This window comes from Sinohyriopsis cumingii, chromosome 18, assembly GCF_028554795.1.
Source record: "Sinohyriopsis cumingii isolate HCF-2022 chromosome 18, ASM2855479v2, whole genome shotgun sequence".
Lineage (NCBI taxonomy): Eukaryota > Metazoa > Mollusca > Bivalvia > Unionida > Unionidae > Sinohyriopsis > Sinohyriopsis cumingii.
In genome coordinates this window covers 49879501-49898466 of record NC_142978.1, presented here as the reverse complement: position 1 = coordinate 49898466, position 18966 = coordinate 49879501, and the positions used below count along the sequence as shown (strand labels likewise).

The following is an 18966-nucleotide window of genomic DNA, read 5'->3' as shown; positions in this document are numbered from 1 at the left end:
AGTCAGGATTTACACAGTGTGTGGATAGCCAACATGCTCTGAGTAACGTGAGGGAATTTTGTGTACGTCTAGAGAGTGGGGTATACAGAAATTTAGGGGTAATTTTGTCTTTTAAGGAACATCTTTATGGGATAGAGATTGGACAGTCTGAAGACAGAAGTCTGAGGAAAAGAATGACGAAGTCAGAATAAAAGGACCAGTAAGTCCATGAATGGTCAAAGCACACAGCTTAGCGAGGATGAACTAGGAGACGTGGATATACGGTCAAGATAGGAAGGTGGTGATGCAAATCATTCGTGAACATTGCGCTCTTTTCGACTTTTGTTATGATGATGAAATAAATACTGTTACACGTACACGGGTATTTACTTGACCGAGCGGTTGTCAAACCCTGGCGCGATTCTCGCTAGAAGTCATAAGTTTCCCCGACTTTCCAAAGACTTCCATACAACCTCAGTTGTAAATCCGAAAGCCCGACGTGTCCATCCTATACCTCAATTTTCCTCTAATTAATGCAAGACCACAGATAAACCAAACTGTCAACTATCCATCAACCGTACATCTGCGTGTTTTGGCTTCATTATGTTTCCGTACCACCAACCGTTCACGCCTTAGAACATATACGAGTACTCCCTAACAATGGGAACTATTTTAACTCCGCCACCTTAGGCCAGTCAATGTATGCTTTCCAGGCACATTTCGCCGATATAACTGCACCATATTCGCCCGCATGGCGACATAAACGGTCTCTGCCAAGTCCCTTTTTATTTATGCCCTTGTGTAATTTACCGGTTTAATACCGTAAGTGCTGTCCTTGCAGGCACGCTACCAATGTATACCACTAGATTTTAATATGTACTATTTTACGACTAGGGACAGTCAGTCGGTTCTGGTTGGAATTCACTACTAGTGAACCAGGACATCATGGAAACACACTAACACTTCACTCCGTGACGTTTGCTCCTATTGATTAGCTCATTAGTTCGGGCCAGGAATATTTCCATGGCGCCAAATTCCAATAATCAAACAAGTAATCACACAAATCTAAGAATTGCTTAAAACGGGGCACTACAACCACGTGCACATACTCTAAATTTACTACATTACCCCCGCCTTTAAAAAGATCACTCGACCTCGAGTGACACAAACGTCACGCTTCTGTGGTCTAATCAAAATTGATTGTTTTCCCCAAAATCAACCACCCAACCGATTATTGATCCCCAAAGATGATTAAAACAAAACTCTGAATCAATGGACTTGTTCCTAATAGCCTCTCACTCAACATCCATAAGTAAACTTTTTTTTTTTTTTTTTTTTTTTTCTGTTTGAATCCACTGCTTGCTTATAAGTAACCTAACTGTGAACAATAAGCACAATTTAACCACGTTGAATCTAACATGAAAATGTTCCAACAAGCTGTTCGGGTTCAAACTCTCTCAAAACAAAAACAATCTTCGGAATTCGCTGCAGGAAAGACTTTTCTATACATAGGTCTCTAACAACAAGACAGTAAATGTAACACAGGACCATTCCTGTTTACCCAAAAATAACTCAGGTCTGGAGTTCGCGTTCTCACCAGGATACACGTCTCCAAATAGACCTTGTTATGCGCGTACACATATTTCTTTTTTTATCATCTCAGTCTGTGTCAGACGATCCTATCTTGTTACAACTAACTCACCACTAATGAACTAATGCTACAGCGTCCAAACATAGCCATAAAATAAAACGTACTCCCAAAAGCAAACGTTTAGAACACCAGCATATAAACAATTCACTATACTGTGGTGTGCAATGTCATTACTTCATGCTGCTAATTAATTGACATATTTTCCAAATGGACACTTTTCCATCCAAGCAGACAAATCAAACTACGCATGATGGAAACCACACCGAATCATTATGATTGTCAGGATGGTAGTGAACAATTTTTAACACACACTGTACGAAGCAATTCTCAACTGGCAAGTCTTTAGCAGTTCAATGACAAGAAAACACAGGGACCTTCCTGTGTACAACGAGGTTAGAGAATGCGCTTTTCAGAGAAGAACACGTCTTTACGAACCTCAAATACAAGTCAACCATGACTTCAACGCCAAACTGGCGCGATACACATTGTCATCCACCGAACGCATGTGACACTGCCTTTTCCATCATCTATTCACCACTTGTACTAACTCTACAGTGACAGAAAAAAACCAGTCCACTAATCTCCAAACAATCCTCATAAAATCACCCTCTTCTCTTCATAATGTAGCTTTGCTTCACATCAAGCACAAACCAAACAAATAGGTCTAATTTACCAAACTATGGATTCAAGCAGCAAACAACTTCTACAACTATTTTGAATTAACTCTCCACACGATCAACACATGCATCTTATCCATAGGAACATAATAAAGAAAAAGATTGGATATCTGTCATCACATAATTAATTTACTAGAATCACACTATTTACACAGCCGACGGGCGCAGATTATTATGATTCTAACTGCGCGGCCTTGATTTTCAAACCCGTTATGACAATGTGTCCGTACCCAACCAATTTAATAATCACGGGGACACGATTATTACCCACCCATTAAAGGCGGGGGTATCAAACACGCGATCTTACGCACGGTTCTTCTCTTATTATTGAATAATTATACAGCCAAATTCATGAATCGGGAATGCACATAATTTCATGGCCAAATAAATTATGATATCTTTAGGCTATTTCAACTTAGTTATCTCCGGAATAATCAGCTGTTTTGCCCAATTCGATATCCACGTCTCAGCAATGTGACACGATGCTTGTGACTGACCCGCGTTCCTTTTAAATTTACTACAATACAATTTGGACGCGCCTGTTAAATTCTATTGATATAATCTAACTTGAATTGGAATTGACGTTATTAATTTGTTCTAATTAGATGTGTTATTTTCTTGTCAAAGGGGGCTCGTTTTGCTTTATTTCTTCCAGGTATTCTCGCTCAGTTCTCTGTTGAAATTATATTCTTCTTTCACTCCCGCCGGGCTATAATATCGAGGGAGGTCATCCTCTAGATAACTCCAGCCAAATCCAATTGAATACCCCTCTTACTAAGAGGGAAACATTACAAATACTAAACGTTATACTCCAAGTCCAAAAGAATAGGGTGTTTCATATGAATTCCATATCCTGAATGTGCTGATTTACTAACATTATTAATGTATAACAATGGCATTGTCTAGAACTCTTTTAAATGAATTCACAATAATAACAATAATCACAGAATAATATTTTAGTGAGAAGTCAATGAGATCTTTGTAATTTTGATGAGTAATCCAACTCTCAAATTATATCTAAACAAAACATTAAATATATCTGCAGAATAACATTAAATAAGAACAAAGAAAAATCGGAATGAATTCATTGTTCAACTCCTATACCTTGTATACACTTTAAGGCTCTACGTTGAATTAATTTCCTACTCGATATAGATCTATCTATCAACACCTCCCATTTCACATGTTTCACAATACCTCTCACTGCCACAGAGCTCATCAGGCTTAATCATCAAATGTGAAATTACCCCAAACTTGTAAACAGGTCCATTGTTAAGATTGATTTTGAAATGAGTCAGCACATATTAATGTACCTTCATTGCAATCTTAAGTAATGCACCAAAAAGGAAAAAAAAAACAATATATACGTAACAATATAGGTATAATTTAATGTGAGACGGGCATAGCAATATATATATATATATATATATATATATATATATATATATATATATATATATATATATATATATATATATACCCCGATAACTCGTACACAACAGTCCACAAACATAGACCGCATTATAAGCGAGGGCGCGAGTTACCGAGGTACCTCCAAAAATTGAAACTTCGCTTTGACATCGAGAAAACCGAGGGAGGGGGGAAGCGTTAGGGAATTGGGCTGTTTGCTGACTGAATCCTCATTTTACAATCACGTCGATAACAATTTTTAATAACGCGCTTTTTCTAATGAAGTTGTTCGTTATTTTGTATACATAACATTTATTTTCAAAATGTCCAACTTGTAAAAGATCGTTCCAGCTGGTTTCAACAACCATCACGTGAAAAATCTGTGTAACACGCCAATGCATTTTATTTTATTGATGAGTCTAATTCCCATAGTGGTATTTAATAGTATCCTGCCAAATCGGGAGTCCACAGAGCAGGGAACTAGACTAAATGTTGATATACCCCCAAACAAGAATCCTTTTTTAAAAAACAAAATAAAAAAACGCGACATTTATTTCGTGAAACGATCTTCTATGTCGAAACTCATTTTTTGTATTGTTCAATTAGTACAATATTGATGTCGTGATTTCATTGGAAGTATTAATGAAACTTCTTATCATCCTTGAGGATATCTCTAAGTGCCAGTTCAAAAATTCTCTGAAACTCGCTTGCCCACAATGGTCCGTATCTGTGAAAACAAGCTCTTTATTTTACGAAGTATTCATTTCGCTTGGCTGCATTGCTATCTTTGATAACAGTTATGAAAGAGTCTGTTAATTTAAGGTAGTTTATGTTACATACACGATAACATTTATAACAGTGTTCGATTATTCAAATGAAGCGAGTTCACACGACATACGACCGGGATCACTAGATTTTAAGTTTATAAGATTTTTGTGCCTTTTAACTTTTCTTTTATTCGACCTCTTTTATTTGATTCAAAAGACGTAATTAACGTGATAATACAAAGGAGGCCAGCTTTTCGTTCAATGCACCACAAGTCAGTTATCAAAACACGGTCGGCACTTAATTAGGTTCTCGGAGAAACGCGCGAGGACATAGCTGCTAAGAAAGATTCACGCATTTTACGTTTAGTTACAAGAGGACACATTACATTTATGGTGATTACACTTAAAAGAAACTAAAAGATAGAACTAGAACACAACTTTCAGTTGATAAATACATTATTTAATTTGTATTTATTTATTAAAGTACTGCCTCCACTCGGCTTAAGTGACATTTTCATTGATTGAAATTAACTTAGATAAAAATCAGGGTACATAGAATCAATCATGGAGGATTACAAATATACACCAAACAGAACGGAAAGTGCTATCCCTGAATTACAGAGAAAAATGCTTGATAATACTGACAGAATTTGTATAAATACGAATAAATACAGGTAAGATGCGTACTCTGCGGAGATTTCAGTTGAATTAAATCAAAAGCATGTTCTATTACCGCTTATTGGATCTTTATAATACAAAAACTATCAACACTATTAATTAGATTTTAGTACAGTCGGACATACCTAGTTGGAGTAGATTTGATACTCAGATTTCAGTTGACGAAGTCTTGCGCAAGTTATTCATTTATTATTTTAAACATAGAGCTGTATTGGATCACAGTCTATTTAATAACGAACAAAGATTATGTTATTAATACATTTGTAATCTTACAAATAGGGAGTTAAGATGAATTTAATTACAAATGGAGGAATGAAAGAAAGTTGTCACTGATGACAAGATACTGCTTTGAGCAATTGCAGAAAGTAAAATCGCCCCATATAATCAACGGAAATGTAGTAGAGTACATGAATTATCGACTTCAAACTTCCAAAACCTCATCTACAGAATCTAAAGCATGCAAATATGGTTCAATGTCAGAAAGGTCAGCTACGTGAATTCCACGCATTTTGGCATTGAAAGAATGCAACTGTTCCTCATTAAGTAGCTCTATTGATGGCACGTCGATATTGTCTTCATCACTTGGCTCAGGTAACGGTGCATCTAAATCCATTCCATACTCTGGTAGAGCGTCCTAAATGAAGAAAATAATACTAATAATAATTTTGTCTGCAATGTATTCATTCATTTTTTATAGTTAAAAAAAAACTGATTCAAAGACACAATTAAGCTTGGCTCTTAAGAAATGAATTCGTTTAAGAGAATGAGCTACGGTGGCTTAGTTCTAACTTCCAAATATCACCAACAAATGTTAGGCTAAGAGAATAGCATATACTGTCTTGCAGAGCCGGCAATAAACAAATTTGTAATTTGGTCTCTGCATGGTAAACTCATGAAAGTTTTCCGTGCTAAAAGAAATTGTTCCTCGATATTGGACAAACAGTTTTCTGAAATTCTAAAAATTTTGTCGAATACTGTCTGTTAAGTTATATAAAGCAGAAATGTTACAATCAGATGTCCTTTAAATGCTATTTATATTGGCATGCATGGAATTTTGCTTTATATTGTTATTGTAATGTTTCGCTTATTGTAAATTTGGTATGTTTTATGAGCTTGATAGAATATATTTCGAAAATACAGGTACTTTCCACTTAACGAAGTAGCACACTGTGAAGTTGTAGTCATTTGTTACGACTTTGGTAATCAAATACACTGCTAATTAGAAGCACACACACACACAGAGACATTGATAAACTAATGGTAGGTATTTTAAGGAACGTGCAGATTGTATAGTGCCCAGTTTCAAATCTCTTCAGTCTTTCTGGGTTTTTTTCTTTAACAATAGGCCACATTGCTTAAAATGAGACAAGCTTCTCACCTGATCTAATTCTTCGAAGTATTCGTTAGCAATTACTTGATTCTCGTTAAATATACGCTGCAGTCCAAGTATAAATATCTGGCAGGGAGTTTTGTTGTTCTCAGTTTTCAGTTTATGATTGTTCCATGAATTCATAAACTGGAATAGTCTGTCGTTTATCACATTTCTGTACACATAATGCAAGCAGAAGACATATTTCTCCGAATCTGGATCAAAAGAGCCTTTGACTTCCAATGATACGAAAAGCTCATGAAATAAAGAAAGCACAGCATTATACACATCACGCCATAGCCTCTCTATCCTCGAATTATGGACACTTTTTCCAGTTAGAAAACTTCCCCTATTAAGGCCCCGACGAGGGTATGAGAGCATGTACTGAGCAACTTCACGGTTTTCCACACCCATGTCCCCTCTCACTCGGGAAGGAAGGCCCCATTTGGAAACGGCTTCAGTGAAATGGTTTAAAACTGTTGAAGCTCTATTATCACAGTTGCAAGCTAGGTAGAAAATAAGTCTTGTGAAACCATCGATGCATCCGTGTATTACAAAACGCCATCTGCAGAATATATGTATATCGCTTTCCACGTTATATGAGACAAGAAAATGTATTGCTTTCCTGCAAGAGATGGATATAACAATGATAACACCGCGCGTTTTATTATTAATATAAAGTAGATCACTAACACATTGCTTGATCTCTCACTCTCGAATGTCGACCATCATACCTTACACTCCACATACATAAGTGTTAAATGTAAACTCCCGTTATTAAGATATTTGAAAGTAGCTAAGAAATGCATTATAACTGAAGAAAATCTCCAAGTGTTCCTATAAAGTTTGCTAAGCAACTGAATGTCAACACATTCTTGATTCATTCTTATTAAACATTGTATTGCTCAGATATTTGTAAGATTCATAGTTATTGGTGTCATATCTTAATTAAACATGAATACTAAATGACCAAATAACTTATTGATGTCCATATGAATATCAAACCCAGTTTCCTCAAAAATATGAAATAATATTTCTCTCTTGTCTTTATATTTATAACCAATACAGGCAAAATGTTTTTCGGCCTCTGCTTTGTTTACACAAATGGAGTAATATTTAGCATCTCTTGGTATAATAACTGTAAGACAACCGCGAGTTTCAACTGTACCAATGTTTGAAGCTGTTTCTGTTCCAAGCTTATTAATATTTATCTCCCAAACAAGCTCAAATCCTAAACATCTGATTAAGCTTGTTAGAATCTTGCACTATATAGTCGTGTCACTGTCTTGTGTTTTCATGTGCACATTTGTATGCAAGGGAGTCCTTTAGGTGTTCCGATAGATGTACCCGGCATTATGTGTTCAACATTGCATATGAGATGGAAATACTCCCCTAACTCGATGCTGCTAAACGTTTTAATGTCCAAAACAAAATGTCAAAATCCTAATGAATAGTTAGTCATAAACATTCATGTCATTTAACCTCTTTACATCAATCAGAGTCTATTATGTCAAATTTCATGATCGTAAGTTGTAATAGGTTGATGAATAGAGTTTATAAATTTAGCCCCCTACCTTCGCATTTGTCTGCGATGGCCACTTTTTACTTCGACAAAAATATTCAAGCTTACCAGAGCATTAAATAATTATTATGTTCTGCTAACCTCAGTACAATTAATTTTATTTTAATTGCCAATTATTGATAAGTTTACCAACTTCATGAAATATTACCTCAAATTGTGTTAGTGTTAAAGAGTTAGACACCGTCTCCGTCGGCATTTTGCAAGCCATTACTTTTAGATGCATATATTATCAAATCATCTGGGCACATTAAGCAATTAATATGAATATCATATAACACGACAAGATCACACGAGTAACCAAACATGTCTGAGAGATTATTTGTATATGCGTTATTTCATCAACTTCACCCACTACTATATGTCATTTCCAACATGATAGACTTGTAAAAATCGGGAAAATAAGCACCAAATTTACCCTTATCTAATCACCATCAACGTCCAAGATCAACATGAATTGAATATCGTTAATAATACTTACATTAACAAGTAACTAACTGCCATTGATTGATCTGATGTTATGATGTCTTTGCCGAATTTTCATGTTATACGTCCGAACTATTTAAGAGAACTGATTGAATTTTTTATGCTGTAACTTTTTTCCTTCCAATAAAATGTGTTTAGAATTGAAGGTTTTATCTTGGAGATGCTAAGATATAGAAAATTTGGAGTAAAATTATGTGTCTTAATTTTAGGATTTCGGAGCCTAGGAAATTAAATTAACAAAACTTTGGGTACTGAGAATTAGAGATTACACACAACTTTATTGTTAGCACATGTCATATAACTGAGTGGAACACTACTGTATCAGTTTGTGATTGCCATCCATATGCCACAAGGCAAGAGGGGACGGAACTGAATAAACCCTTCGCTGTATACACCGTAACTGCCTCAGTTGTTGTCCAACCGGATCTACAGTTCTAACTGCTCTCCTTATTCTCTCTCTTTGTACATGGATACCTTGTGAAATGAGATGATCTTCGATTGTCTTTAAACCTAAAGAAACGTGTATTTAAAACATGACTACAAGCATTGATTTCATAAAAAAAAAAACATTATTTATTTATTTGCATATATAACATTTACAGTCGGTACCATTCCAGGATATAATTAAGGATCTAAATGAATTAAAATGTGATTGGTCTCTTAGGTGATTCGGTAGCTCATTCCACAGAATGACAGTTGCATACATAAACTATTTGTTTGCCATGCAATGAGGTTTTCAATGTTGGGGCAATTAACATAATTCACTATCTAAAATTGTATTTCTAAACAAATATTTATTATATTCTTAAAACATATAAAATTATCCAAGCATTGGGAAGCGCACACTTATTCAGAATGTGAAAGTCTCTAAAGTCATGACCTAAGTTGCACACTTTCAGGGTTGTCAGATTTGCCTTAAGAGTTAATGATAAATGCTTGTGTAAATAATCATACTCACACCTATAAGCACGCTTTTGTTGTTGTATTTTTCAAGCTTAGTAGTGTTCAGGTCGCTGCAGAAGTAGCAGGCCACTGGACTGAATTTGAAATATGATAGGATAAATGTATGCAAGATCGCTTGTTTGTTGAATCTGATTAAGTTCGGACCAATACTTTCAAGACAGTTAAATGCCTTTAAGCTTTCCAAGATTTCGTTTTACATGCAAATCGAACTGTACTTGTTAGTCTATGACAATCACCGGCAGTTAAACGGTATCGGCACAGTTTATGAAAGCACTGATCATGTTTTCATCTGTTTAAATACCATTCTTGTTGCAAATAAAAATGAGAGTTTTTAACACACGTCAGTTATTATCTACAGTTTGAGCCCCATGCCGAAATATCTTTTAGTCGGCGCTTGGGCTATGTTGGGCAAAGTCGCTGTATGGAAAAATGACCAGGAGTCACTACAAAGTTAGAGTCGTTAATTGATCTTTAAAAACAGTTGCGGAAAAGCAAAGCCCCATCCCCAATAAAAATTTCAAAACTGATATAACAATATACACATCAATGAACATAAATTACAACTATTTTACTGTACACAGAGAAGTCATTTAGTTGAAGAAAAAGAACTCTTACCTGAACGAGGAAAGTTGTTGATTATTGAATGCACCATCGATATTAGCTCATTATCACTTATATCACTGAATCGTATCCCATGAGTCAAGCGGAAGTTTGCTAGTCTCCGCTCTACAGTTCTCCTGCTTATCCCAAGGAAACTTGCCATATCTCCTGATGTAAAGTAATTTTCTGGAGAAAAATTAATACAGACGTGATTACAAATAATTTTCCAAAGCACGAGAAAGATTTTCCATATAAAGGTTTATGTTATGTGGATATAATAGAGAGAATATAAATCGGTTAGTAATGTCTAAAACACAAAATTTCAGCATATAAAAAGCATTAACAGTCACTATAGACACATTTTAATTATATGTGTATAATAATACAAAATTTGCACCAGGAAGCCGTTTTGAGCCCGAGCGCGATCACGATGGTTCAAAATCATCTGAGTTCTTGGGCAAACGTGTGCACACATCATAAGGTATATAGTATAGTTATTCTTACACGCTGAAGTCTTAGCCATTTAACTTGCATTCCAAATACCCAACGAATGAAGTTTCAAACAGGAAAAGAAAATAATAATGTTCAAACTGCGCGTGTAATTCTGATGCATGAAAACTGATGACGTCAATAAAAAGACATGAGGTCAAAGCACGCTGAGATTGCCCAATCACGTGTGACGTTTTATAACGTGATGCAAACGCCATATGAATATAAACTGTCAGACAGATTTTTTTAAAAAAAAATAATGTTTTACAGCATTTGGTAATAAAAATATTATTTAATTAAAACGAAAATAAAAGCAATGGTTATTTTGAGACGCATAGGATATATGTTTCTAATAATATCCTATCTTTTTATACTTTCTACTTGAGGAAAGTTTTGCGTTATGAAATAATTCAATTAATTTTGAAAAAATGCACTACATGACTCATATATATATATATATATATATATATATATATATATATATATATATATATATATATATATATATATCATGTGGAATAAAGAATCATGCAAACAAACCAAAGAAAACACAATTTCTCTTATAATGTATGGTGGTAAAAGTATCGATTGTAGAATATCATGTGAAGTCTTTGACAGTACTATATATTAAATTTCAATACATGGTTCTTTAAGGACTAAAATATTCGTACATGCTCCCATTTATTTGCAAACCTGCCAACACACACACACACACCGATGTTTAAACGAAAACGCATCAATGATATAAAAAAATTCACAAAACTTAGTCATTCAATTCATAATTTCTAACCTGATTGTCAAAGAGTGCCATGCACTGTCATTTTGTTGGCGTTTCGAATCAAACGGGAGTTTTGTAAGTAACATAGTCGCCATATTTGCATAGGCAAGTCTATGTTTTAAGCAACAGGGGTAATGTAGTTCACCGTCTTTGATAATTTCAGTAATTCCGGACATTTTTGGTGTTACATGTCTCTAACATGTGTATACAAGAGTTGTCCTTTTTATTTGCTCAGTTTGGTCACGAAATATTAAACATAGACATTTTTAATGAAATGGACCGTTCTATAAACCAGAAAAGGTCAGTGAGCAATCTGTCGCTTGTTTATATCGAGAGCGTCCGTTTGATTTGAAATGCCAATAGGTCCGCAGTGTTAGGGAACTATTATCAACTGTAAGTTAGAAATTATAAATCAGTGAATGAAATTACTTAATTTCGTGCATCTTTATGTTCTTGATACTTTTTTATTGTAAAATTTGTAACGAGGTACAAACAAACGGGGTGGTGTGCGAATAATATACTCAGTGGCATTACCTAACTGATGTTTACCATTTATCATTTCCTAAGTGTTGTTGCATAAACAGCTTAAATCCCGATACCTTATAATATTCAGGATAACGAAATCATTTAGCCAGACGGACAGATAATGATACTCAAGAAAGAATGTCATGTCTTACAATATTGAAAACTATCAACGCTTAAAAATGACACCTCAATGATTTGCTTGCATACGGAAGCATTATCAAATATTGTGCATGAACATCAGAAAAATAAAGAAGTTGGAAGCAGTAAACACTGCTTATGTGTTAGGGGATAACAATGGAACATGTAAATATAATATACAGCATGTTAGTGTGTCAGTTGAGTTAAGAAATTACCGATGAAAAATTGTAGTTGTTCCTTTCTTATGTCATAAAGAGGTCTGCCCCGATGCCCAGTATAGACTTGCGACGCCCTGTACCGGTGGTCTTCGCTGACTGGCATAGAATTGATATCGGTTTTATCAAGGATACTACGAGCTTGTCCAAGTAGCTCAATCACTTCGACAGGCACTGATACATCCTGCAGGGAGTCCTCCATTAAAATCTCAATTCCACGTACCTGAGTCCTTATAATGTTCTCTGCTTCCATTCTATTTGACATGCGCTTTTTACACTTTCTCATTTCTTGAATGATAAAGTTTACTAACGACACCAATCCTGTTGAGCCAGAATACATTTTTGTGGTAACATATCATCAGAGTGAAATGGAATTCAAAAGTACCCCATTATCAAGAATGGCAAAACTTTCTTAACAGTCGATTGCGTTCATTTGTCATTTCAGGCAATGGAATTGTGTTGATTTGAAGAGGCAATGAACTGGAAGTGATAAATGTTTCAATAGTTATAAAATCACACATTCAAAGCAAGTAGTGAAGCTATTACATGTGGATAAAGCGTTTTTCCTGGACCAACGAGTGAATAATTGTGAGAAATTCTAAATATTACGGTGTTATTTCCAATTCAACATATTTAATCACTTTCGTATGTTATTTTTAAAATATCACTTTTAAAACACGAGATTGTTGAAAACATAACTCCAGCCTATGTGGAATGCTATCTATGCTATTATAGGTAACAGCAATTGAAATTCTAAGTATAAGAATAAGACTTAATAGGAAGATTGAATGTATTACAGTTCCAAATGTAAAAGACAAAATAAAAATGCTACAGCATGCAGACGATTGTACGAACTTTGTTATAGACAAAATTCCTTTAAACACCTAGAGAAGGAATTAGAACAATTTGGTAAGGCCTCTGGGTCATAAATAAATCATAAAAAAAATGAAATACTGAAAATAGGGAGCTAGAGAGGAAATCACTCAGGATTACCACCACACCTAATTAAAGAAAGAGCGAATGCATTGGGCATTTATTTTGGGATAAGAGAAGAACAAGAAAACTATAAAAATATGAAACAGAAATTAGAAACGAATGTGAACACATGGGCACTTACGCCATTATGTCTAATGGAACGGGCCCAAGTGGCCAAAACGTACATATACGCGAATATAAATTTTATTACCAAGTATATGGACATAGAAAATACAAGTTCAGAAAAAATAGATAAGGAGATTATTAATTACATATGGGATTTTAAGACCCACTACGTCAAGAGGGAAACTTTCTATAGAGCACAAGAGAGGGGGGACTAGCACTCTCCAACCCCATTTGGATAAAGACTGCAAATATTATAAATATATTTAAAAAGATTAAAGCAATACCAACATCACCATGGGAGGGAATATACATCTACTGGTTTGGGTTCACAATGAGAAACAGGGGGGACATTTATAAAAATAATAAACTTGTAAAAAAAAAAAACTAGAAATACCAAGAAAATTTAGACATATCAAAGAAATACTAACCAAATATAGGGATATAAAACGTTTATGGGACCAGGAGGAAAACTAACATATAGATACATTAGAGAGGAAATAACAAAAGAAAAACTAAAAGTAAAGTAGAACAGGAGAACATAGAGATTAACTGGAAAAGAGCATGGGGACACTGCACCAAATTACGCTCCCTAAAAATACAAAGTCTCTGCTTCAAATACATGCACAATGCATGATTGATAGGAGAGGTAGCAGTGAGACGGGACATGGTCAGAGTATCGCCAAAATGTCCACTGTGTGAAAAAGCCCCTTTTAGTAAACTACACACAATGATACAGTGCGAGAGCAGGAAAACATGTAAATTGAAACTGATAGAAGAAATAAACAAAGGGGGGGGGGGGAGATATCAAAAGGCAAATATATTATACATGGATGGAGACTTCAATAAAAAAAAAATTTATACAAAATTACAGAGTACATAGTAGACACCATGATGGCCTGTGGGCAAATAATTGTGATAAAGAGATAAAGAGAAGTATAAGGGGAAAAAAGTGATTTTCTTTCTATCTTTTTTGGATTGTTTTTTTGGTTTTTTTTTCTTTATTCTTTATATATATATATATATATATATATATATATATATATATATATATATATATATATATATATATATATATAATTCTTACCTAACTTAGAAAACTTAATGACACAATATACAAAGTTACAGGGAACCTACATGGGGAAAGTAAAGACTATGACATCATGGGGCTAAGTCACATGGCGCTACGCGAAGTGGACAGGCCCATGAAATAGTTTTGAAACAATTCTCCATGTAGAACATAAACAGACCAAACTCAGACATAAAACACAAACAGGGGCTAATTCATAGTTTAAAATTTTACTTACTCTTTATCTATCTTAAAACCATACAGCTCCCGTACTGTATGGTTTGACCAACCCACATGTGGAAAATAAACAATTTTGGATTCTTTCTAATAAAATATTTAGATAAATTAACAAAAGGAGGCCTAACTCAACTCAGGAGAAACACAATGAAAATAAAGAAGTGTGGACCTTGAATCGAGCGTAACCTACCTATTGATACTCCTAGAGCTACCACGAGGAACGACACATTAAATTAGATTAAAACAAAAAAAAAAAATTCCCAACAAAAAACAAGGGAAAAAAAAATAGTACACCGTTTCAGCCTCAAAATTCAAAAACCAAAACTATTTAATCGAATATAACATAATAGAATACATCGGATCCTAAATCCAAATTAGTAGAAAAGAAATACAACTGGGAAAAATAACACTGAATCTAAAATTGCGGTCTCAAACATATATATAAAATAGCATACACACAATACAGCACCACTACATATAGCAGATACTGAGACCTAGGCGACCTGTAGCAAAGGTCACAAAAAAATACCAAGGAAGGAACTTCGAGCAAGGTGAAAAAACCCAGGCTTGGACGAACAACCATTTAGATAACACTAAGGAAACATAAATAGCCCATCAAAAATTCTAAGACTAAATTTTTTATATAAAATTCTATTTTAAAATAAAACATACTACATATCTGAGGGGGAAACACAAAAACATAAAATACCTTTTCAGTTTTTTGGAAATGGGGGGGGCATCTGTCTGGTTCCCCCCTCCCCCCCCCCCAAGTAATTAACAGCAATCCAACAGCCATCAGAAACCACCTAGCTATGACTTGGAAAGGAACTACTATCAAAATTTACTTTACACTCTCAATTTGACCAGCTAGAAAAAAGAAGAAAAAAAACATTATATAGTACAAAGCTAAAATTGGAAAAGAATTACTATCCAAATTGCCTCAACACACTTAATCTACCCAAACAGCATTATCTCAGAGGGAACGTTGCCCTCACCCACAACATCAGATGAAGTTTCAGTAAAAAATTTCAAATAACATTTTGTGCTTGCGAAGCGCTGATGTCCACACTTACCTGCTGGACTATTCAAAGTAAAATTAAATATGTTTTGCTTTCGTAAGTATGTTAATACAAACTCGAATATGATTAGTATTCGTGTAAATACAGTACTGCACAATAAGGTGTATATACGTTACAGCACAATAAGGTGTAGATACAGTACAACACAATAACGTGTAGATACAGTGCAGCATAATAAGATGTAGATATAGTACAGCACAATAGGGTGTAGATATAGTACAGCACAATAAGGTGTACACACAGTACAGCACAATAAGGTGTAGATACAGTACAGCACAATAAGGTGTAGATACAGTGCAGCACAATAAGGTGTAGATATAGTACAGCACAATAAGGTGTACATACAGTACAGCACAATGAGGTGTAGATACAGTACAGCACAATAAGGTGTACATACAGTAATGCACAATAATTTGTAGATACAGTACAGCACAATAAGTTGTAGATACAGTACAGCACAATGAGGTGTACATACAGTAATGCACAATAAGTTGTAGATACAGTACAGCACAATAAGGTGTAGAAACAGTACAGCACAACAAGATGTAGATACAGTGCAGCACAATAAGGTGTAGATATAGTACAGCACAATAAGGTGTACATACAGTACAGCACAATAAGGTGTAGATACAGTACAGCACAATAAGGTGTAGATACAGTGCAACACAATAACGTGTAGATACAGTGCAGCGTAATAAGATGCAGATATAGTACAGCACAATAAGGTATACATATAGTACAGCACAATAAGGTGTACACACAGTACAGCACAATAAATTGTACACAGTACAGCACAATAAAGTGTACACACAGTACAGCACAATAAGGTGTAGATATAGTACAGCACAACAAGATGTACATATAGTACAGCACAACAAGGTGTTCATATAGTACAGCACAACAAGTTGTACATATAGTACAGCACAATAAGATGTACATACAGTAGAGCAAAATAATGTGTACATATAGTACAGCTATACATATAGTAAAGTTAGGAGCTACCACGACTAATAATAATAATAATCATAATAATAATAACATTATTATCATCATTATTATTATTATTATTATTATTAGAAGAAGAAGAAGAAGAAGCATAACAGAATTAGAAATAGATAAAGCGATTTACCAATTAACTAGGAATAAAGCTCCGGGGTTAGATGGGATAACGCCCGAGTTTTATCAAAAGTTCAAAAAATATTTAATTCCAATAATGAAAATTCTCAACAATACCATTTATCAAAATATCAAGAAATGATAGAAAGCATGAAAACAGGGGTTATTACACTCATCTTCACAAACAAAGGCTAGACTTCAGACCTAAAATATTGGAGAACAGTCTCGTTACTTAATATTGATTGCAAAATACTCAGTAAATATTTAGCAAATAGAGTTAAACCAATAATAAGGGTACATAAAAGATCCAAACCAAACGTATGGTGAAGAAGGCAGAAATATACAGAATAATATACTTTCAATAAAGACAATACTAGATTATACGGAAACATCTAATATTGATGGCGCTTTAATCCTCATTGATCAGGAGAAGGTGTTTGATAGGGTAGAAATGAGTTATATTTTGCAGATATTGCATAAATTTGGATTTGGAAATGTATTCCAAAACTGGATCAAAACACTTTATAAGAATATAAAATCATTGGTACAGACCAATGGTGCAAAAACCAATCCGTTCTCAGTAAACGGTTATGTAAGACAGGGTTGTCCACTATCTATGTTAATGTACGAAACAGGGATAGAGGCACTACATAATGCAATCCAAAATCATAAAAGAATCCGAGGAGTAAGAGTAACTAACATGAGGGAGGAGTGTAAAACCCTCCAACATGAGGACGATTGCTCCAACTTTATAACTTCAAAGCAATGGTATAAGTATTTAATGCAGCAGTACAACCTTTTTGGATTAGCCTCGGGTTCAAAGATAAACCGAATTAAAACTGAAATACTACTTATAGGCAAATGAAAGGAGAATTATCAAGCGCTCCCTACAGAAGTCATAAGAAATCAAGTTAAAGGATTAGGAATAAATCTAGGGAAAGTCAGTAAAATGCTAAATTTTCTACAAATTAGGAAAAAATTAGAGAAACATGCTATAATATGGAATGATAGGCAAATAAATTTATTTGGAAAAATACAAATTGCGAAATTGTATTTATACAACTCGATTTGGTACGAATTTGACGTATCGGACTTTGAATTTATATATCTAAATACATTTGAATCATTAATAATAAAATTTATACAGAATGGGATCCACAAATTACCAAAATACACATTATAAAAAGATAGGAAAAAAGAAGGACTCAATCTCATGGACTTGAGTTAAATAAGTTGTAAATTATATTTCCAGATTGAATAAACGTCAGGAAAATCCAGAATATCACTGGCAGGGCGTATACCTTTACTGGTTTGGCTTTCTTCTATCCAGTAAAATAGCATGACAAAATTGCAAGTGCACCCCAAAATAGCGTAAAGAATAACACAAACTATACAAAATTACAAAACAAGCAAAGAATATTGGACCATGTTTAATAGGAATGAATTGGAGAATATGATAAAACACAATACAAAAGTAAAGCCAAATGAGGTGGAAACACTAAATTTAGAAATTGACTTGAACATAGTATGAAAATCATTGGAAAAAAATAAAAGAGATAAGCAAACAAACGAACATTTACCAATATCGACATGATGTAGGGTGGACAGGTGAAAATGCCCACAAGAGACACCTTATCTCAAACATCCCTCCTTGTTCCATGTGCAAGGGACCACATAGCAAAAAACATAATTTTATACTACAGATCCTTAAATAAACAAAGACAAATATAAAAACTAAAAGTATAAGCAAATTAGGCAATTTTGAGCCCAAAAAATCTTCCTTATACCCCTAAAATAACAGACAACATTTTATACAGAGAAGTGATAGACTTCATTTATAATGCTATGTAAAATAGAAGATAACAGCTTTGGATTCCTGAATTATATACTCTGGAAAGCCTATAAGCGGCTAGCCAAAACTCCATCAGAAAAACAAACTAACTTTGAGAAACTAACCCCCGGAAAAGCCACTTATAATGAGCTTGCTATAAGGACACCGACAGACCCACCCACCCACCCCAACCAACCGACAAGGACCCGACTTCGGCATTTGAAACAAATGT

The 18966-nt window shown here is 34.4% G+C and overlaps 1 long non-coding RNA gene across 1 annotated transcript; it reads right to left on the bottom strand.

Annotated features, from left to right (window-relative positions):
* Nucleotides 1-8920: 8920 nt before the first annotated feature.
* LOC149776604 (uncharacterized) lies at nt 8921-10340 on the bottom strand. The gene is made up of 3 exons (XR_016416232.1): nt 10175-10340; nt 9555-9633; nt 8921-9106 (listed from the first exon to the last, which is right to left on the bottom strand). It is a non-coding gene; the product is annotated as an uncharacterized LOC149776604 (long non-coding RNA).
* Nucleotides 10341-18966: the final 8626 nt, after the last annotated feature.